This window comes from Hesperophylax consimilis, chromosome 27 (assembly GCF_061612785.1).
Source record: "Hesperophylax consimilis isolate HC1 chromosome 27, BYU_Hcon_1.0, whole genome shotgun sequence".
NCBI classification, from domain to species: Eukaryota; Metazoa; Arthropoda; class Insecta; order Trichoptera; family Limnephilidae; genus Hesperophylax; species Hesperophylax consimilis.
Window position 1 is genome coordinate 15,993,618 of NC_142862.1, and position 24,518 is coordinate 16,018,135.

Consider the following 24,518-nt stretch of genomic DNA (forward strand, 5'->3'; position numbering starts at 1 on the left):
TTTCAAAACAGTTTTTATCTTTTTTTACACAAAGGGGTACTTTGCAAACACAACATATCCAGTTGGAACGTATGGGCCTGTCTTTTTTTATTTATTTAATATAAACGGTATAAATATACCATAAACAATGATAACATGTCACAGTTAAAATCGTAGAAATATTTTGAAAAAAGAATTACAAATATATGTGGCATTTGAATGTGAAATGACATTAGAGAGTAAGTAAACAAGAGATACAAGTACATAAGTTTCTATAGTGCAAATAAGGTAGAATTAGATTTAATTAATATTGTTTGAAAAGATTTGATAGCATAGCCCTCTTGTACCTACCTTGCGTGCAGTTAAATAGATCTGCCACATCTGCGTATCTATTACTAACTTCATGCAACCTAGGTACAAGCGAGTGTTTCGAATACTCAGTCCTGATATTGTTGCATTTAAACAAAATTTTAGAACGAGTAGCTCTCGTGGGTATATGAAATTCAATGAGGTTAATTAAATCAGGACTGTCTATACTACCATTTACAATTTTGAACATAAATATTAAGTCGGATATAATTCTTCGATCTGAGAGTTTTAATAAATTTAGATTTTTCATCAAGTAATTATAATTTATATTTTCAATGGGAATACCGAGTTTAAAATTAATGTGTCTTAGGAATTTATGTTGAATTTTTTCGATTGAATCTGAATGTAATTTGTAGTGGGGGGACCAGATCGAGGAGTTATATTCGACTTGACTACGAACCAGGGATGTATACAAAATTTTTAATGTTGAAATATTCTTGAAACCTCTGGAATTTCGAAGAATGAAGCCTAGCATTTTCATTCCTTTATTATTAATATTATTTATATGCGATATAAAGTTTAATTTAGAGTCGAAAGTTATCCCCAGGTCATTAATTTCTTCGACAGAGGTAAGGATTGAGTTATTGAGTTTATATGAATGAATAATTGGTTGATTTATTCTGTAAAATTTAATTGAATAACACTTATTTATGTTCAGATGAAGTTTGTTAAGAGAACACCAATTAATTAACCTGTTCAAATTATTTTGTAGACAGATACAATCTTCAGCGCTTTTGATTATTTTAAATATTTTTAAATCATCTGCGAAAAGTAACGTATTAATATCTTCATCAAATATATTTACAATATCATTTATGAACAGTAAAAATAATATTGGGCCTAAATGAGACCCCTGTGGTATACCACTGGTAGCTATAAATTGATTGGAAATGAACAAATTGATTTTTACAAGTAAAACTCTATCAGTTAGATAGCTAGCAAACCATTGTAAAAGTTTTCCGTCAATACCGAGCTTACGTAGTTTGATCAGGAGAATTTTATGGCATACTTTGTCAAAGGCCTTGATAAAGTCCGTATATATGGAATCGACTTGAGTTCTGTTAGCTAATGCGTTTGATATATAGTTTTCATATAACGAGAGATTTGTCAGAGTTGATCTACCCGACAAAAATCCGTGTTGATTCTGAACAATGAGATGGTTAATCCATGGTGAAATTTTATCAAGTAATAGTTTTTCAAAAAGTTTAGGAATTACAGATAGCTTACATATTGGTCTATAGTTAGTAACATCACTTTTATTACCCTTTTTAAATATAGGAGTTAGATAACAACGTTTCCAAATATCAGGGAAGCACCCTGTGTCAAGAGATTGATTAAACAATAGAAAAATCGGCTCAGCCAGTGAAGTAATGCAATTTATCAGGATATTGGGATGTACATTATCAGGTCCAGCCTTTTTGTTTTTGTCTAAGGATTTGATTTTACTTATAACGTCGTTTATGTTGATGTGTATGGCAGGGATATGTATGCTCTCGTTAAGCGACGAAGGTGGTATATAATTGTCTGGGATATCTTCGTCATAGACGCTTTTAAAATAATCAGCAAAATAGTTAACTTTTACATTCATGTCAGTACTACTCTTTTCTTTGAAGTGCATTGAAAGGGGTAAACCTTGTTTATTTTTTCTAAGAGAGTTAACGTGAGTGAAAAAGTTTTGATTATTAGAAGGTATAGAGTTTTAGATTCCATTTATATAATTGAAATATGAATTTCTTGATAGTTTTTTACATTGAGTTCTATAGTTGTGAAATATCTTGTAGTCGATAAGAGAGTTCGATTCTTTAAAGTTTTTGTGTGCAATTTTTTTACATATAACTAGGTTAATTAGCTCGCCACTGAACCATTTTGGGAACTTCGCTTCCTTGAAGTGTGAAAGTGGTACAAAGCTTTCAATGGCCTTATTAATAATTTTGTAAAATAATTCAAGATTATAGTTAATGGTATTATTATGGTGAAGAAATGACCAGTCTTCATTTGCAAGATATTGATTCATGTTAGAATAGTCCTTTTGTACTACAATTCGCACAACGACGTGAAGTAGTATGTTCTGGCCGGTGGGCGCTATTTTTCAGACGTATTTCAGGGTCCACGTAAGGCTTATGTCTCTTAATTTCCACCACCTCCGATGTGGACCCACGCTTTTTGGTGCATTTCAGCTCCTCTTCAGCCAAAAGTCCTCTGTAAACTTGCCTCCTGAAATCTTTGAGCCTCAATGGATTGTCTTTGTCAGCCTTACCCAACTTGCAGAGCTCTGTGTAAACAATGTAAGAATTTACAATTGTTGCATCTAAAAAGTGGAAAAATAAACGATGCCACCATTTTTTAGACTTTCTGTTTATCGAGTAAACCGCCTTCTTTTGATCAAACTTGTCCACATAATTCATGCAGTTGTTATAATTATTTAGAGCCAACGGACATGGCACCCTTGTGATCTCACCAGTTTTCTCTTTACGGTTGACATGCATGGCATCCTTTGGGTTGTGAAAGTTTGAAAGGAGGTGTACAGCTCTTCTATCTCTCCATTTTATCATGGAAATTCCTGTATCACTCACGTACCAGTCATATTCACCTCTTTTTAGGTTTTTATCATCCTTCATCTTAGGCAAATATTTTCTGGTTGATTGGACAGTTCCACATGAGCGAATATTCATATCTTTCAGCTGTTTTTGTAGGGGGTAGCAATTAAAATAATTATCAAAGTAAACTGTGTAGTTACGACCTTGAATAGATTGACAAAAATTTAAGACAACTCTTGGCCCTAAGTTAGACTCAGCGTAGTCACCAATTTTTCCTGTGTATATTTCAAATTTTAAGTTGTATCCATTTTCTGCACACATCATCCAGATCTTATAGCCTCTTTTAATGGGTTTTTTGGGCATTTATTGCTTCAATGTGCTGCGGCCTTTGAATTTGATCATGCTCTCGTCAATTGCCAAAGTAGGTGATGGCTTGTAATTTCGATCAAAGGTGTTTGACAAGCAGTTCAACAAAGGCCTTATTTTATATAATTTATCGAAATTAAGTTGACCTCTAGCAGGCATCAATGAATTGTCGTTGAGATGAAGGTTTGACAACAGCCAGCTGCTCATTTTTAATATCAGTGCCATACAAATTTTTCTTAAAAAAATGATAACTCCTTCATTTGTACACGCAATTGCTTCGTACGAAATTTTATAGCATAGTAATGATCAGAAGAATCCATTTCTAGCCAAAAAATACCCTTGAAAATTCAAGTCTCTATGTCTATGAAAGGCGATTTTCAGCCCACTGTGCGTCGTGAGGAATCACGTGATACGCGCTCACTCTACTATGTACCGTGCTCCTGGAACGAGACGTAGTGCGAATCACGTGACATCCTAGGCTTTACCTAACTACTCGTTGCGACGTGTGAGAGAAAAAAATATTTATGTTTTAGGAATGCTAGTTAAAATCCTTCGGGAAAGTGCTGTTACACCCTGTATTTATACGCAATATTTTAACCCTTTATTAATGTCAAAAGAATGATTTGTTTTCAAAATAATGTGTTTCGGAAATTCTAGACATTTTATGTATAATATGTATTTCTTACATTCGGTTCTGAACAATATAGATATTAAAATAGTAGTTTTAAAAAAATCTTTAATTGCATTTAATTAAAAATGAATGTAACTTTATTTATTTGAAATTGGACTAAAACCCTTGTGTCCCTGTGATATACTAGATATACTAAAATAAGACAAAATGTAACGTTCTTCCGCAATACGTACACAAACAACTATCAGACACTCACTAACCAATATGATGCATGCTCATATCATAATCCACGTAAAAGCCCAGCTGGGCATAAAACCAAGTAAAAAAAAAAACATATATTAAAAAAAATATTAATGCACGGCACAGTAACCCACAAAACGACCGAAACGCCACACGACACCGCACCGCAGCTGGGGCAAGCGAGACCACTGAGACCAGTGGGTCCAATGAGACCAGTGAGCCCATTGAGACCAGTGGTACCAGTGCCAGTGCAGTAGTGCCAGTGCAGTAGTACCAGTCTCGCTATGGCGAAACGTTCCCCGAACTGCGATACTAATAATTTCTCAATCCCTTTTCACTCGATGCTTTATTTTAGATTGCAAAACCCCGCCATTAGTCGTTGTTCTATAGAGCTTCAGTTGACTTAAGTGTAGAGAAGTCAATATACCGATGAAATCATGACAACTAAACTGGTTTCGGTTACTATTGAAGGTAAATAGTCACACAGCTTTTTGCGAAATGTTTCGCGTTGTTTGTAGGCAAAAACAATGGAGAGAAGAGTCAGTATTTTTCTTTTAAATTCAGACGATAATCTATTCGTTGTGAGATCTCATCATATGAATTTATGATGAAAAAACATCTCTAACTTGTTACTAAATAAGTATCTAATAATTAAATTTAAATAAGTTATTATGGTTTTTTAATCGTAAATTCATAAAGTTTGAAAACTGAGTATTTGTATACGGGTTACGATGTTTCGAAATGCGTTTCATAAGTCGACTTATCGATATCTATGGGTATCGATGGATATACTTGATCGATGTACTTACCTACAACAACGATTTAAAAAATAAATATTGTCGTAGCAAGAGGTGAGGGAAGTGCACGCCGTATTAGGTACAGTACACCACCGAGAAGCACAATCAACTAACGTGGTTCGATTAACGAAATGAAGAGTTCGACCTTTGAATCGAATAGTTCGACTAACGAATATTATTATGAAGGAGTTAGACTAAAGAATTAAAGAGTTCGACTAACGAATCAACGTAGGTCGATTAACGAATCGAAGTTTTTAACTAACGAATCAAATAGTTTGACTAACGAATCAAAGAGTTTGACTAACGAATCATGTAGTTCGACTAACGAATAGATAAGTTCGACTAAAGAATAAAGGGTTCGACTAAAGAATCAAAGTGTTGGACGAACATAGAGTTTGACTAATGAATCAAAGAGATTGACTAACGAATCACAGAGTTCGACTAACGAATCGAAGAGTTCAACTAACGAATCAAAGAGTTCAATCAACAAATCGAGAGTTTTACAAATGTTTAAAAGGTTTCGACGAACCAACCGTAGAGTTCGACTAACAAGGATGACAAATCCTCCATTCCTATAGAATCACGTAAGAATGTGTGTTTGTCAGTTACAGGTATGCCGGACCCACACTTCGCTTCAGGCTTCAGTCGCTCCTTATTCGCCGTAAGGTGAACACTACAAACTTGTTTTCTGAAAGCCCGACGTGAGTTCACAGCTTCATAAAGTGTTTTTTTTTCATTTTGAAATCGCCAGTGTTTGTTTGCAGCAAGTTGATAAAAGGTATTATTTTTTGTGACTTTGTTGTTTCGTATTTGACCAAAATTCGTGTCTTAATATTTTCATCACTTTTTTGTGTTTTGTTTGTTTTTCTCTCGAAAGCGAATTCACATAGTTCACAGGTACCAACATTTAGGAAATATTTCTCGGCGATTTTAAAATGTAGAAAAAGAACTGAATAAAATACTAAACTGTGTCCTGACGACACTTTTAATATTAACTTACATTGTTTCCAAGTAAACCACGCTTTGATAAAAAAAACACCTTCTTAATTTTAAAAGGAAACTTAAAAAAAACGTTATTTAGGAACATTAAAGTGATTGGACAATATTCTTTGGAAAGCGAAATAAATTGAAATGTACTACCCTGTTAACATATTATTTATTTAGAACAACATGTAATGGTTACAAGCTATTTTTTTTTAACATTAAGGCTCATGAGAAATTTTATTCTCACATTTGAGATCGGGAGTAGTGTCATTACAGTTTTAATTTAAGTAGGTAATATGAATGTTATATTAATGTTATGGGACATAAACGAAATAATAATGCATTACATTGGTTTAAAATTATTTACGTTTTTCTCCACATACCTAGTTCCAACAGAAAACAATTAAAATTACTTGAAAAAATAAAGGCATTATCGTTCAATTTTTTATCAGTAATTTGCAAAATCAACTGTCGCCCGAATCTATATGTTTAAAAATGACTCTCTTTGTTTGTCCCCTATAGACTCAAAAAATACTGGAATAATTTCACTGAAAAATTTTAATTTCGTTCTTATTAGTGTTAAGAGTGTTTTGAATGGTAGATGTGAAGTCTTCCTCGGGGACACCCGAGGAAGACTTAACGCGTTCTCCCGGCATTAGAATGTGATATGGAGTCCAATTAAAGACTACATAAAATGAATTTATTAAACAGAAAGTATGTGGTATACAGTAATGAAGACTTAACGCTTTATCCCTGCACTATAATGAGACACAGAGCCGAATTAAAGTCAACATAATGTAGTATTTTATCAATAGCATTGTGGACTTAACGCCCGAGAAAGACATAAATCAAATTATAATTTCTGGTAAAATGAGGCATACGTGATGAATGAAGAACGAGGTGTAAGAAGGATGTATGCATTGGAAGTGAATGTTTTAAGAAGTCGAGGACTCCTGGGGAAGACACGGCACAATCAAGTGAGACAAATACTTACTACAATACAATAATATTATTTCCTATAGGTAAATACTTAATGCCGATCGGGTTTCGCTACAACCGTAGCTTCATCAGGGCAGTATAATACTAAACATCTAAAATCTAAATTAACATGTGTTGATATCACGGTGAGTGGACAGTCTGAGCTACAGTGGAAGTATAGGGCCCTATACTCAGATTGTTCCCTATTGACAAAGAGCACTCGCCTCTCAATCTCCCACCTATCCCTACCTCTTCCACTGTAGCTCAGACTGTCTACTTACCGTGATATCAACACATGTTAATTTAGATTTTAGACGTTTAGTATTATACTGCTCTGATGAAGCTACGGTTGTAGCGAAACCCGGTCGGCATTAAGTATTTACCTATAAGTGATGTTTACAAAGTTATTGTTTAATTTTAAATTATAATGTCACTTCACAAAGTAACCGCTTCATATGAAGAAATAATATTATTTCCACCTAAAAATTCATCCAGTTGTCGTGTACATTTGTGATTAGTAAAAATGACGTTGCCTTCAAAATAGACTAGTAATAGCCATTTATCACCAGACAGCCATTTATCGATGGGTTTTTTGGACTCATATAAAATATTAAACCTCAAACAACAAAAGTCAAACACACTTCTTTTTAAAACTTTAAAGAATATGGTGATAACTTACTAATATAAAATATTGCTAATTTATTAAGGGTGGGTTGTTCCACAGAATTTGAACAATTCATCATATTTCAATTTTAATTTTCAGTTATGTGAAATTTATATTCAAGTTCTGTTATTATTTCAGTTGTGAAAAACTGGCCAATTATGACATAATAACAAAACTTGAAAATAACCTTTGCACAACTTGAAAATAAACTTTGAAATTTTATGAATTTTTCAATTTCTGTGAAACAACCCTTCCTTTCTCAACAATCTCTTAAAATTATTCATAATACGGTTAAAAACGGGATTTCAGGCCTTAAACGAATGAATTGACGGGTTTCCCAATAAGCTTTAAGTAAAACAAGAATGTTTTTTCGCGACGTCGGAACACGTGTTCATAAAAATTGTAATATTTCCGCATTTCGTCATCGTATAATATCAGGACAAACGCAGGTGCGTGAACGTGTTCCGTTGTATTATGAATGTAATAAAAGTTTTCTAGGAAACAACCAGCAAATATCAGCAATATTAATTTTTCTCCGCATAATAAGGAAAATGAATCTAATAATACTCGGAATAACAATAAAATACCCATTCCTCTAACACACACCACAAAATATGGGATAAAATCTCTTAACTATATTGCCTACACACTCTATAACTCTTTTCCAGATATGTGTGAAAACAGCATATACACAAAATTCAAAGTAAACCTTTAAAAGAATATTTCTTAAAAACATATTAACACGAAAATACGTAATTCTCGTCGTGTTGTATTTTGTCTTCTTTCTTTTTTTGTCTATTTTCCTATCGTCTGTATTTGTAATCGTGCATAATCTATTTTTACTAATGTATTAGTGGGTAAGTGCCTTAAACCTTAACCTTCTTGTAAATTTCTACTTTGGCTTTGTGTTTATGTGTATATCCCATTCTGTTTCTTCTTGTTTGTTCATATTAACCTCCCATTTTTCTATTTTTATACTGTTTTGTCTGTGAAACATTGAATAATTTTGATACCAAAATACAAGCGTAAAATTGTACCTATTAATTCCCACCCATGTATTGTAAGTTCATCGCGTCCTACAATCGGGATTGCTCTAGCAAGAAAAAAAATCAATAAAAAAAAAGATTTTTTCGTCAATGTGCGAAGTACGGGAGTCAAGACACCTTTAAGTTAACTCGGATAGAACATCAACCACGTTATATTCATTTAATATGTCTGATTTGAGGCTTCACACTTTAACGACATCGGGCGACAGATGCGAGATTTAATAATTTTTAACAATCAGGGATTCTTGCATAAACGACTCGTGTCAAGGTCTCTCAACCTGTTTGTAGCAGTTCTTCTGTCTTCTCACGACTTTTTACTAATTTCAATGTCTGGTTTGTTGGATAGCTCACATTTTGTCACCAAGTGGAATATGACGTCACAAGGCTGTTAAATAATCCCATTACGAAGATTTGTGTAAATTTTAAAGCAACGTGGCTTTTTTCAAACAATTAATATTTTTTTGGTAATACATGAAAATAAATGAGAGAGTTATTTGAAAGGCGGGATTAGGTACCGCCGCCACGGGGATCATTTATTGGATAACCAACAGCTTTGCTATAGGTCACCTTAAGTGGTTCACTGTGTTTTGTGAATTAGCAGAGGTGTCTGGGATTATAGGGTGAAGTTTGATCAGGTCTTGGTTGTAGATGCGTCTTACCACCTGTTGCATGGCGGGATGATTGAGGGAGACCCTTTTACCTCTCCAGCCGGACTTTTCTGACCCAACGCCTTTCACCGCTGTGTCAGGGATCGATTCCAACCTTTTTCCTTCTTTGGAGTTCTTCTCCTTCCTTTACTTAAAAAAAGCGTCCACACAGCATCCCCAAAGACGATATAGGCCCTGAGAGAAATTATTTTCCTCAGGGCATCCCGTGTGCAGTTAAAAAAGCACATTTACTAGTATTAGATTCAATTGATCGTGCCATGTCTTCCTCGGGCACCCCTGACTTCTTCTATCATTGTTTGATAGTTGTGTTTATCTTCCTTTTTTTATATTAACTCCACACAGGAGGCCCCGAAGAAAATAATTTCCCTCAGGGCCTATGTCATCTTTGGGGATGCTGTGTGGAGGGTCTTTTTGTGGAGAGGAAGGAGTGAACGTGGGTCTTGAAGAGTCCCATGTTGTAGGAGGGAGGAAATACAGAGGCCGGCAGTTCGTTCCACAGCCGAGCTGTTGAACTTAAGAACGAATCGTAGAAGCGACCCGTTCTCATGTGACAAATGTCAACCGTGTACAAATGTTGTGGTGTATCCTGACTACGCACTGGTGCCGAACGGACGCTAGTTCCTCAGAGCATCTTCCATTGTAATACCGATAGAACAAGGACAGCATACCTACCTGACGCGTGTGCTCTAAAGATTGCAGTCTTCCCCTAGTTGAGAAATAATTTAGACAGCCTTACTGTGTCCGTCATTATTACTATCACACATAAATCTACAAGGATTATAATTAATTTTGACCGACGCTTAAAAAAAAATAACAAAACATAGATCTGCTGTATTGTTTTTTTTCTAAACTATCTTTGAACGCTTCTTGATTTAATGCATACCTATACCATGGTCATAACAATAATTGGCATTCAATTTTTTTTTACACAAAAGAATAATAACACGATATAAAATTTGTAAGGAGGTAGGTATAAATTATTATTCAAGGACCATCATTGATGGTTATGAGATGTATCTCAAAACATTTTATTATTTTGCAAAAAATATTTTTCACTCTGATGGAGGTCAAATAATAAGTAGCTTCATAATCAAACTGTATGATGTCTTTAAAGCATATTCTACATGTCATTTTTTAATTAAAAAGCAAGTCTATGATTCAGATAAAGTGGAAAATTTCCGTTACCAAATAACAGTGATTTTAAAAGTTTTGTAATGTCATCAAAAGCAATGAAAAACTCAGCTATAAACCTAAACTATGTAACCTATTTAAACTTTTTTTGTTTCATCACTTTTCATGGCTTTATACAGGAGACCCGGGAAAAGTGCGCTAACTTTAGGGGGTGATTCTACATGACAGTACAAGTAAAAAATATGAACTATTCTTTTCAAAATTCCAACGTTTAAAGGTATTTTTAGGTAACAGTTGAATTGTTTTAATGTAAAAATATATTTGGATGGGAAAAAATGTTGGAATTTCAAAAAACGTTAGTTTGGATCAATAACTTTTATAAACTAATACATTTATGTATGAATCAAAAACTTTTATAAATTAACATTACATTATTTTTAATAATAATAACTAATTATTCTTTTTTATGTATTTCTTTGGCATTCACTATGTAACAATTTCTAGACATTTTTTGTTTTTAATGAGTTTTTATTATTCACAATGTACATTTGTTACGTATAAAGTAATAATAAAATATTTATACGTAACAAATGTACATTGTGAATAATAAAAACTCATTAAAAACAAAAAAAAACTAATTATTCACTGATCATTGTAATATTTTTTCCATATGTACTTTAATTGTCTATACGTGAGTCTATTTTTGCAGTTATTATTTTTATTTAAATAGTTTAGTTTGTTATTAGTTGCGCAAAGATGAATATTGTCAACCTTTAAATATGATTGATTATAGGTAACTTTTTTTAAACAGCGGTTTTTCAAGTTGCCTCGATATCTCAGTGGTTAAAATAATCTTTCTGGAAAACAGGATGTCCATAGTTCAAATCTCGTAGCGGGAATAACCCATTTTTTACGTTGGTGTCCTATGTTTTCCTAACAATCCATCACATATTAATAATAATGACTGGATCATTTCTATAGTGCTGTTTTCCTGAGAAAATCGCCCCAAGGGCACTTTATAATTCAATTTATATATATTCCCTATAACTTATAATTAATAACTTCTTACAGTTAGGGTATATTACTAGTGGCCTGTGACTAAGATTAATAAGTGGTGACTTACAACTAAGAATAATGTATAACTAGTGGCTTAAAAGTAGTACTATCTTTTTGCCGAGTCGGCTGTATTACGACTTACCGGTGCTGTCAGTGGTTAGTAATTTATCTGTCTTCTATATTTATGGTGCTGTCAGTGGTTAGTAATTTATCTGTCTTCTATATTTATATACCGGTCAGTGGTTGAGTGGGCATAGCGCTTGGGTCTCACCCGAGCGTCGCGTGTTCGATTCCTCGGCTGGCTAAGTCCTCCATCACAACACAAGCAACATTTTCGGCTTTCTGTGGTGGTAGTAGGAGATTTTCAAACATTGTTGGGTTATTCGTAACCTGGGAATGTTTGTCTTTCTTTTAAAAAAAAAAAAGAAAAAATATAAATAAGATTGTCTATGGTGGACAGCGGGCGGGTGGCGTTTGTTTGATTTTTATGCAAATCTAGAGTTTTATTTCGAGGTTGCCGAAATTTTGCACACTTGACCATCGGAACAAGAGGAAGATTACTGTGTAAGTAAAAAAAAAACTAAATACTCTATCTAAAAAAATTCTGAGTATAGCCATAGTAACACCGGAGACTGATAGTATTTATATGAGGAAAAGCGACTGTGGCTGACACCGTGCGGGTGACGTGGATTTGATTTTTATACAAGAGAACACTGTCTATATTAGATTTAGAAAAACTCTGCGTAAGCCCGAGCAACGCCGGGGACTTCAGCTAGTTAAATATAAAACAGTTTAAGGCGATGCCATACGTAGTAAAGCAAAATCATGTGTTTTTGGTTTGAAAATTTGGTCGCCTAGAAATGTTTCAGATGCTTTAAATAAATACTGCGAGTAGAATACATCTTGGCCTTTGAAAAAATCGAGTATTTTTAGATATGTCTTTTTATAAGCCCAGAAAAAAATAATGTATAAGGCCTATGAAAACTGCTTTAAAGTTAAAAATCTCCTACTTACGAACCCATTTTCGATTATAATTTTATTATACAATGTGGAAAATTAAGTTATTTATAAAATGATCCAAAATTAAATATTTATGCCTGAACATCCACAAAATAAAATAAAAGGCACTTTTTGGCCATGTTTTTTTCTTTCATAAATCAAAACAGGCGGATGGTGTTAAGCGGGAATTTAAACCTTATCGCCATCTACGTAAGGGTTGTTATTGGTAGCGGCTCAATTTAAAATATTACACGACGTAGTGCATCGCCTTAAGTGTAAAAAAATGTTATATGATTTGAGTAGGTAATCATGTATTAACAACTGAGCAGCTAGTAAAATTTACACAGTTATAAAAGCATTCAAGAATGAAATATTGTGTAATATCCTCTTCAATTCGCCATTCATTCATTGCCTTAAGTATTGGTACAAATAATCAAGAGTCGAGACAAAAAATATTATGATTCGAACTGGCGTAAAAAATAACGTGGCTTTTGAACTTGATGACTTGGATATGCGGTTTTTTTTAATCGAGTCCACAGTTCAGGGTGCAATCCCAAAACGTACCAGAGTCATTGGACGTTTTGAAGCAAATTGGGCACTTATAAAAATACTTACATTATTAAAATTTTAATTCGTGAAAGCACAAAGGTAAATAGGTGTATTGAAGCAACGTATTAAAAATCATTACACAAATACATAGATAGGTAGGTAGTAGATATAAATGTTTCATTGAAGACCCCGCATTAGAAATATCGAACGATTAATTAAACATATTTCATATTTGTAATAAGCATTTACTTTGTGGCTCGTCATGATTTACAATAAAAGATATATTTATTTTTCGGAATAACTTTATTGAGTAAAACCTCAAATTATAATATTTAAATATTGAAGACAATATTAGTGATTTCTAAACGAAAATCTGAAACAGAAAAATCAGAAAAGGAAACGGTCACATCTGGGACTCGAACCCAGGACCCTTGTCTTTCCGGGACAGTGCTCTACCAACTGCGCTAATGGGACCCTTTAGCGCAGGGTCCCATTAGCGCAGTTGGTAGAGCACTGTCCCGGAAAGACAAGGGTCCTGGGTTCGAGTCCCAGATGTGACCGTTTCCTTTTCTGATTTTTCTGTTTCAGATTTTCGTTTAGAAATCACTAATATTGTCTTCAATATTTAAATAAAAGATATAAATTTGTTTTAGACCACTTTAATTTTAATTACACTCTACCGGTTTCGGAAGCACCCTTCCTTCGTCAGGAGAATATTAAAACTAACCTATGATACAAAATGTTGACAGATATACACACAGATAATTATGTGTATATATCACATCTTTTATTGTAAATATATTTCCTTGAGTACTTTTTTTAGCTCTTAATAATGTTAGTTTTGAAGATATTTCCTGTACAATTGCAGGTGACCGGATAAATCATCACAATGATAATTCATCACATCTTTAAAAAGTTTTAAAAGTCATGGAAAGTGATGAAACAAAAACTTTATTAACTGGGTTAAGTAGGTTAGGTTAGGTTAGGTTAAAATAATTTTAATGACTTTATATCACTTTTTAAAAGTGTGTTGAATTGTCACTGTTGAGTTATCATGGAACCACAATTGCATAGCCAAATAAGTAATAATTTTAAGTTTCCTCGATAGAAAAAAAAACGCAAATTACGTTACAATCAGAAAATAAAAAGGAAACACTTCTTGTTACAGGTATAAAAAAATGCACAGTGTTTGTTTAAATGCTTCGTCGAGAAATTTTTGCTCTATTTAAAATATTTTTGCTTACGTGTATTAATTATAATCTTTTATTTTTTATATTACCGCGCTCCCTCTAACATTCGTATTTAAATATTTCCAGTTTAAACCATCTTCTTCTTCTTTTTGAACGCTTACTACGTCGCCTAAATATCTGTTACTACAGACCAGTGCATCGTATGCAAACTTCAGACTGAACACGTTGCAATTTTGATGTTAGAGCATAAATCATATAATATACTACACGCAGACCCGTGAAAAATAACGGGATAGTCCGATTTCTTGACAAATCAGTTCCAATTTTTAAAATGACCATTAAAATAATTTTCTGTTAAAATGTTATATTTTAGGTAGATACATTATCGCTTGTCAGCATTCTTCACACAATTAGTTCCAATTTTGAAAATGACACTTATATTCAAAGCAAATTCGAGTTGCTTCAACCGGAGTGAAGCAGAACACACAGTAAACCGCAATAGTATTTATGATTATTTTTACCGTTAAAAATATTTGTAATATCATCGATTAAGGGCAGTTTGACGAACTGACATGTCTGCCAATTTGAGTTTATAATTACCAAGCCAGTGTTATTTACAATGTTTATCGTGAATCTATTTGAAAATATTTGATTTTTTTTTAATTATTTTATTTGTATGTAACATATGATTTATTTATTTATTCATGTCTTGAATTTGAATTTATTTTTAATTGAATATTTTTTATTATTAAGTTGTTTATATGGCCGTATTGCCAATATAAAATTGGTTATTAAAAACTCTATTTGGCAAAAATGGTAGCTAGTCACTTGTCGCTCTTAACCGACGATAAAACTCTCTTTCGACAAATTATTTTAATTCACAATAACAAACAAACCTATAAACATCACGTTATTTACTTCTCGTTCCCCTATTTTCTTTTTAAAAATATGTTTATTTAAAAAATGTGACATCATTTACAGAGAATATGTTACATGTACATAGTAATTATAATACATAAGATGTACCACAATACTAAAGACAGGTCTGTGTACCAATATCTAAATTTCACATTGATCTCATTGATATTTTCAACTCCACTTTTCAGAAATACTGTTTAGAATCATTTTAATTTGCAGTGAAAATGATTAATTTTGAATATTGCTAATTTATTAATCACTCGCGCGATTTTTGGAATATGATGCCAAGCTTGCAAAAACATTTTGAACGATTACTTGCCATAATGTTTCAAAATTATAGAACCGAAAAGTGTGGTATAAACATAGATCTTCAATTAGAGGCGCTGCTGCATACTAATTATCTCGTCGAAACTTGTTCCACTATTAGGACGCGATAAGCGGTGCACGTATACCGGAATCGGTAATTTTAGTTAGAGCGTTGGGAGAGTTGGAGGTCAGTTGGAGGTCAAAAAGCGTACTCTATTTTTACGCTTCATTTCTTATCTAAATATTAACATTAATGAGTATAAACGGTGAAAACTATGTGGATTCATTGGATTTAAACTGCAGTAAGCAGTTTAATATGTTTCCATATTAATATTTTGTGGAATGGTATCAATTAAATAATATGGTAAATGCATATATATTTCACCAATCGCTCGAATAGTTAAGAATCTCATCAAATTATTAGTCATCCTGTCAAAATATTACACCAATTTTTTAACAGGATGACTAATAATTTGATGAGATTCTTAACTATTAGAACGATTGGTGTAATATTTTGTGGAATGGTATCAATTAAATAATATGGTAAATGCATATATATTACACCAATCGCTTGAATAGTTAAGAATCTCACCAAATTATTAGTCACCTGTTAAAAAATTGATAGGTTTCCTGATATTTTTTTTGTAAAATTTGAATGTATTTTCACGATGTCTTAACGTGAAAATACATGTAAAAATTCTTATATTCTCGCATTTCTTGGTTGTATATCATCAAAGCAGATCCATGAACTCCAGGGCAGGTCCAATAATTGTGTTCCGATATATTAGAATTTTCTAAAAGTTTATCAGGAAACGGCCTAAAATCGCGTTTTAGCCAGATTACCAATAATTTGTGTACAATTTAATAAGCAGAAAACGTTGATTGTATAGTGATGGAGGAGACTAAACTAGCAGTACACCGGAAGTTAACAACATCAAACTTTTTTTAACGTACCTATTCTATTGAAAGCTTCTATGCAGTAATACTTGAATAAATAATACAATTATTACATGGTACCTAAAAAATTTGCAGGAAGTATTTTCCGCTGGCAATACGTTTAAACGTGCAAAATATGGAACAAGGTTTCCTCGCGCGTTGATGTCTTTCTTGCTTCAAATAATCATATACCTACTTCATTCCGCGACGACCATATTATGATAAGTTATTGTAATTCTTCTTGTATTTGAACGTCACATTCAAATATATTTATTTATGATTCATTAATCGACAGATGCTAGCAGTGATTGGTATGTCACTAAAGGTTTAGGCATGAATGATGAAATCAAAGACAGTAACAGTGATTACGATAGTGAATTATTTATTATCTGTGTTACAATATGATATTTGCCAATAATGCTTTGTAGGCAATAAAACGATTATGACATATCTATGCTACTAACTTCGTACATGTTCTTTATGGGCTTTTACCGATGCATTTAGGGCTTTATTCAACTGTTATGTACGTGACGAAACAATAATCATAGCTCTGACATTTACGAATGATCTTGCGTGTGACATAAAACGTTTAACTTATATTTTATTAATTACTGAAACTAATTCGTTGGTTTGATCGAAATTAGAACTTTTATGAGGTTTATTGAAAAATAATATTCATTTTCAGACGCCGATATTTTCTATTTGTCCTTAGTTCTATTTACTAAATGCATATTGGAAAAAAATAAATCAAATTGTTAATTACGTACCCCCTCCGTCTGCAGTGTGTAAGATATCCGAGATATCACAGTTATTTTCACTGAGGTGTTTTCATTAAGGCGTGTAAGATGGTGACCGGATAAATCATCAAAATGATAATTCATCACATCTTTAAGTTATATAAAGTCATGGAAAGTGATGAAACAAAAACTTTATTAACTAGGTTAAGTAGGTTAGGTTAGGTTTAAATTTTTTTTTTCATCGTTTCTAATGACTTTATATCACTTTTTAAAGGTGTGTTGAATTGTCACTGTGTTGAGTTATCATGAATCTCAGTTAATTTCATTGTGATGAAGTGTTTTTATGTTTTCTTCTGTGTGAATTTTATGTGGAAACTTCACTGGTTAATGCAACATGTAAAATGTAATTATTTGTATGAAATTGTAAAACTATTTGTTTCCCCAATACACTTAAATAAAAAAATAAAAACACATGAGTACATTAATACGGTTAACGGTATTTTCGCACATTTAAAGGTGTATTTTTAATAAATTTCTCAAGACGTTGCACTACGTCGTGTAAATTTTTGAATCAAGCCGCTAACAATAACACCCCTTATATAGATGGCGATGAGGTTCAAATTCCCACTTAACACCATCCTCTACTTTTGATTTTTTTCAAGAAAAAAACATCGCCAAAAATTACTTTTATTTATTTTTTGATCATTTTATAAATAACTTAATTTGCCACATTATACAATAAAACCATAACCAAAAATGGGTTCGTAAGTAGGAGATTTTGAACTTAAAAGCAGTTTTCATAGGTCATACATTATTTTTTTCTGGGCTTATAAAAGACTTATCTAAAAAATACTCGATTTTATTTCAAAAGGCCAAGATGTATTCTACTTTCAGTAGTTAATAAAAGCATCTGGAACATTTCTAGGCGACCAAATTTTCAAACCAAAAACACATGATTTTGCATTACTACGTATGGCATCGCCTCAACAAGCGAAATTTCGCATAGCAAGTGACGCAGAAAGGAGAAGTCGCATCATCACGTCCCGTATGACGTTAGTTTTTTATAAAATCCGCATATGTCATTATATTTTTTTATGTTAGCTCCACACAGGAGACCCTAAGGAAAATGATTCCTCTTAGGGTCTATTTCATCTTGAGGGATGCTGTTTGGAGGCTCTATGCAGAAAAGCAAGGAGAGGTAGTTTCGGGGAAAAAGAGTATGAGGAGTGGGCAGGAATATCCGCCCCACTGCAGTGCGAGGCGATGTTCCGAGAGAATCCTGCTGGAGAGGTCAAAAGATCTCCCTCAAAATTGTTTCTCCCGATCTGGCCTGCGACACATTTGGTGGGCAAACACATCCGCCACCAAGACCCGAACAAACCTAACCCCCATGAACCCGGGCTCCCCTACCATTCAATATTGCTTACTAAGTCACCAAACGTAGCGAACCACTTGGGGTGACCTAAGTCAGAGGTTTAGGTTATACAAGAAATGGTTCCCAAGACGGCGGTACTCATATCCGCCTCCAAAATTACAATAACAATTTTTGTTAATTTCTTCGAAAATCCTTGCATTGAATTTTTTTATTTTTTATTAATTTATTTCACACCAAGGCTTTTACATACATATATATAAAAAATATTTACGATTTTATACATGAAAATAGTGCAGGCAACTATTTAAAACAATTGCAGAAAAATAACTATAAACTCAAAATATCACTGAACTTGATACAGCATGCAGGCACAAAACATAAAAAAATCCAAAATATTTTTTTCTGTTTCAGTTGACAAAATTATTATGTGTTAGTCAAATCAAATCAAATACCTTTATTAAAATATTAAACTACTTGATAAAAAAACTTCAATAGGGTATGCTTATACATATACAGGGTGTATCGGCACTAACCCGACAAACTTTAACCAGCTATTCCTTGGAGGAAATCTTTAACCATCACATTTGGAGTAAAAAATGTTATGGGCACTTTGCTATCCGGTAGCATTTTTTTCAATTAAAAACAAAAAAAATAAATATTTCCACACTACATCACTGTCATTGGCATTGTCTTTCGTGTTAAACAGCTGTTATAAGCAAGTATGCCGAAAAGCGTCTTCGCTCTTTCGCACACACTAAATAATAATAGTTAAAAATGAGACGAATGGTGCCGTGCCATTTCGTTGTGATTGTAAAAGTGCGCCAATATAAGTACACACGTGCATTATTCAATGGAATTCGAATAAAATATGGCCAGATGGGTTTTCAAACTTTGACAAAGGATAAAACAGTGGTGACATGTGGTGAAAATATGAATAATAAATTTTTTATTAAAAAAAAACGTTACCGGACAGCAAAGTGCACATAAGATTTTTTACTCCAAATATGCTAAGGAATAGCTGGTTAAAGTTTGTCGGGTACGTGCCGATACACCCTGTTTTGAAATTGATGTACTAAATATATCAACAAGAATCAGAGTCCAAACGTTATAATCTCTCTTGCAATAATATGAAAGCTTGACGTTTTAATAATTCCATCAAGCTTTATGATAATTTATAACAGTTTTTTTATTATTATCACGTAATAAAAGTCCTCGTTTATATTTTTCGAACAGAATACTTCAAAGCTGTATCAAATTTGCTAATGATTATCTCTCACCTGTAGATATTAAGCGCGTTGTTTATAGATTTGCCAATAATAAATACTCTTATTCTTCAACGCACCAAAGCTGATTTCCAACTAAGCCGGTATTAAAAAAATCTAACAATTTTCACAGAAATTGAAAATATTAGGTTGCCTAATCCTTTTATTAAAATGTTAAAACGCGTGTTAATTCATTATAAGAAGTTGTCACAAATAAGAGGTTTTGTAACTTTATGTGGACAGGCAGTGTCTCTCGTAATATTCATTCCGTCCCTCATTTATAAGAAGTTGTCACAGATAAGAGGTTTTGTAACTTTATGTGGACAGGCAGTGTCTCTCGTAATATTCATTCCGTCCCTCATTTATAAGAAGTTGTCACAGATAAGAGGTTTTGTAACTTTATGTGGACAGGCAGTGTCTCTCGTAATATTCATTCCGTCCCTCATTTATAAGAAGTTGTCACAGATAAGAGGTTTTGTAACTTTATGTGGACAGGCAGTGTCTCTCGTAATATTCATTCCGTCCCTCATTTATAAGAAGTTGTCACAGATAAGAGGTTTTGTAACTTTATGTGGACAGGCAGTGTCTCTCGTAATATTCATTCCGTCCCTCATTTATAAGAAGTTGTCACAGATAAGAGGTTTTGTAACTTTATGTGGACAGGCAGTGTCTCTCGTAATATTCATTCCGTCCCTCATTTATAAGAAGTTGTCACAGATAAGAGGTTTTGTAACTTTATGTGGACAGGCAGTGTCTCTCGTAATATTCATTCCGTCCCTCATTTATAAGAAGTTGTCACAGATAAGAGGTTTTGTAACTTTATGTGGACAGGCAGTGTCTCTCGTAATATTCATTCCGTCCCTCATTTATAAGAAGTTGTCACAGATAAGAGGTTTTGTAACTTTATGTGGACAGGCAGTGTCTCTCGTAATATTCATTCCGTCCCTCATTTATAAGAAGTTGTCACAGATAAGAGGTTTTGTAACTTTATGTGGACAGGCAGTGTCTCTCGTAATATTCATTCCGTCCCTCATTTATAAGAAGTTGTCACAGATAAGAGGTTTTGTAACTTTATGTGGACAGGCAGTGTCTCTCGTAATATTCATTCCGTCCCTCATTTATAAGAAGTTGTCACAGATAAGAGGTTTTGTAACTTTATGTGGACAGGCAGTGTCTCTCGTAATATTCATTCCGTCCCTCATTTATAAGAAGTTGTCACAGATAAGAGGTTTTGTAACTTTATGTGGACAGGCAGTGTCTCTCGTAATATTCATTCCGTCCCTCATTTATAAGAAGTTGTCACAGATAAGAGGTTTTGTAACTTTATGTGGACAAGCAGTGTCTCTCGTAATATTCATTCCGTCTCTCATTTAAAAGACTACCAGAATCAAAGCATTGCTTGAATTAGTTTTAGTCGTATTTGAAAACCAGATCTGAATAACCAGGTGCACGGAAAAAATGTGTAATGCTGATTTATTAAAAATCTCTTCAAATTATTACTCTTAAAAACGGGACTGCAAGCCGCTTCCTGATAAAGTGTTAGTAGCCTGCGTTTGTCTTGATAATATACTCGAATGATGACGAAATGCAAAAAACATTTGTATTTTACTTAAAGTTTATCAGAATACTATCAATTAATTCGTTGAAGGCCTTCAATCCCGTTTTTTACAGGAATACGAATAATTTGAAGAGATTCTTAATAAAAAAGCAATATGTTTTTATCAATAAGTTTTACCCACCTTCCTCTTTCCCGTCAGCCCAATTGGGGATGCCATACTGGTTTCCATTAAGAGGGGCAGCTTGAACTCTGGTGCTGTATTCACACAAAAAACCTTTTCTTTGTGGAATGTTAGGTGTTATGAGGAACGAATTCGCGGCCTTTTTCATACAAATCTTGAAATTGGATTTTAGGCCAAAATACTTGACCAAACTGAATAATATTTAATAAAATAATTAAAACACTATTTTTATCAATAAAATGGTGCCACAAAGTGAATGCAAAATTTGAAGAAGTGAATAATATTTTTTTAAATCAAAAGATTCAGCAAATATGTGTGATATTTGCTGCTTTATTTATTTTTATTTCAGATTGTAAAATACAGTCCATTAAAAAATCGGTTTTTCACGATTTTAAGGCTGGCCGCATACATACGTTTTCCGTATTCGATTTCCGAATTCGTTTTCCGTATTCGAACATCCGAATGCACGGAATCAGTAGAAAATACATTAACTGCCGCACACGTTCGTTTTAGTTCCGAGCGGAACAAATTCCTTACGCACGTTCCGAATGCAAGCCGGCGCGTTCGGAGAAACCGAATGGAAAAAACCTAATGACGTCATGTGGAACGCAGCTCTTGCATACATTTTGTTTGTGTCCACGCAAACGTTCGGAAATTTCCTGTCAGTAATTCAGTGTTGCCAACGGATCTTGACCTAATATCGCCGTTTCTCATACATAAGGTAGCGTAAAGTAGCCGAATTTGCTGTTAGGTGAGACATGTTTAAAATTGATTTTTTTACGTGAAAATAAAAATTTCGTGGGGGGGTGGCTAGAAAATTTCAAAAAAATAAAATTTGTCCCCAGAAAATAAAAAAAAAAAATCATGGGGGGGTGGCTAGAGAATTTCAAGAAAATATAAAATTTGTCCCCAGAAAAATAAATTTCATGGGGGGGGGGGTGGCTAGGGAATTTCGGCACATGTTTAAAATTGATGTTTTTGAAGTAGCTTAATTGGCGACCAGTCGCCTTTTAGATTTTTTCGGCGCCGATTCTCGCTCTGAGTAGCCTAAATGGCGATATATCGCCCTTGATGGCAACACTGGTACTGACGTTTATACATTCCGAATGAAGAAAAACGAACGTTTGCGCTAGTCTCACGGAATTCCGAATACGGAAAACGAATTCGGAAATCGAATACGGAAAACGTATGTATGCGGCCAGCCTAAGGCAAATTTGCAATTATTTAAGAGTTAATGATAATTATTAAAAACAAATGTATGCCCTATGTAAGTATAATGAAATATGAAATAAAAATTATTAAAAGAGCATTTTGATGGCTTACATTCAAATTACAAACGACGCGACGTTTGAACTCAAATTTATCGTGTATAATCATGTATACTTCTTAAAAATGTTTTATTTAATATATTTTACAGATTTTTTAAAAATAACCTGTAACTCTGTTAAAAATTGGCAAATTTGGCTCCAAAATTGAATTCTTTGATGGCCGATATTTACTACACCTTTTGATTCAAAAATAATTATTCAGTTTGGTCAGGTATTTTGGCATTAAATCCAAATGTATGTTTTGTATGAAATGGCCGCGCAGCCGTTACTTACTATCAGACGAAATAATACTGAGCGGTCAATAAATATAGAAATTTAATAAACAAATACCTTTTGTGTTCCTGATAGATTCACAAGGGAGCATCGCTCAAAAATGCACGTGTAAATCTATCAGAGCTAGTTCCTCTCGGAAAAATGAAAAGTTCACTTGTATGACCTTTCACTAATGTAATGCAACGCTTGAACAGACCTAAATTTCAATGGCCATAAACTGAAATGCAATGTTGAAATTGACGTAACACTCCAACGCATCGCATCAATTTAATTTAAAATTTGTTTACAAATATGGGCATATATAAATACAATAATAATAATAAACATATGAAGTTAGTACAAATTAATCAACCACAGTCGTGGAGTAAGTACATTTAATTTCTCAATGTGGAGTTGATACATCTGTAGAATAATGAACATGTTTGTTCATATTCAGATGTATATTATCTTTATTTTCTGTGAAAGTATCTCGTGTAGAATTGATAACATCCTTATTTCTTGCGTAACTTCTCTGTACGCATCTCAGAAAATATTGTGTTTTGTTGCCCCATAACTAGAGACACCCATTCATAGCTTTAATTTTTAAGAAATGTAGCATTAATTATTGAAAAAATAGCTCTTATAGCTTTAATTTTGCGTTTTCATAGCGTTTATAGCTAAATAGGATAACGTCAAGGAATGGGAGTCGACAAGAGGGGAAAAAACAATTAAATTAGCAAAATCACTTGAAACATGTTTATGGTATTATTGATTGAAATTCAACATGGCACATGTTTCTACAGTAGAGTTTGTTATGTTCGTTCTACGATCTGTCAATACAAGATTAAAGCGATTAAAAAATACAGTGTGTGGCAAGCCTACGCACGACGGAAGTGAAACTTTTAGTATTCTTCTCTCTCTCTTTTCATTTCATATTATTATTATTCAGAATGCTGTACATTATAGTTTTAAAAAGCATAAATTTATTTATAGGCGTGTTGTTAACAAAATGAACGTTTAACTAGATTCCTAATATTGACATATTTATAAGTAGCATGTGATAAAAAAAAATTAAAAGTTATAAAAATATGGGATTTGAACCCGGGTCCTGCATAACGAGTGTCGAACGCTCTGCCTCTAGACCGCGAGGAGAGGTATCTCGCGCGAAGAGAACCGCGTATACAACGTGTACTCCTCAATTCACTTTTCCGCACAAATTTTCGTTTTCAAACACGGAAAATGAATAATATCACATAACGTCTCGTTAACGCTTTATATAGGGTCGAATCGAAGATATATCGGCAGTGTGAAGTCATATCTGTCGTTTTTCAAAATACTTCCGTATATTTGTCCGTTTTGGAAAAGATCTATCGTGTTTTAACAGTCTCATACCCGTATGGAGTCTGAATTTGAAAAAAATTTCTAAATTTTGAAAAACTCACTTACGGCTGTGTTTTTACTAAAAAAACTTGTCACGCATG

General features: G+C 33.3%; 1 protein-coding gene across 1 annotated transcript in view; it reads left to right on the plus strand.

Moving 5' to 3' along the window:
- The first annotated feature begins 5,575 nt into the window (after window positions 1–5,575).
- The window catches only part of LOC149410654 (putative fatty acyl-CoA reductase CG5065), a 93,639-nt gene continuing 74,696 nt past the window's right edge, over window positions 5,576–24,518 (plus strand). Inside the window, exon 1 of the mRNA XM_089648165.1 lies at window positions 5,576–5,697. The gene's annotated coding sequence lies outside the window, so the exon portion shown is untranslated. The remainder of the gene's footprint in view (window positions 5,698–24,518) is intronic.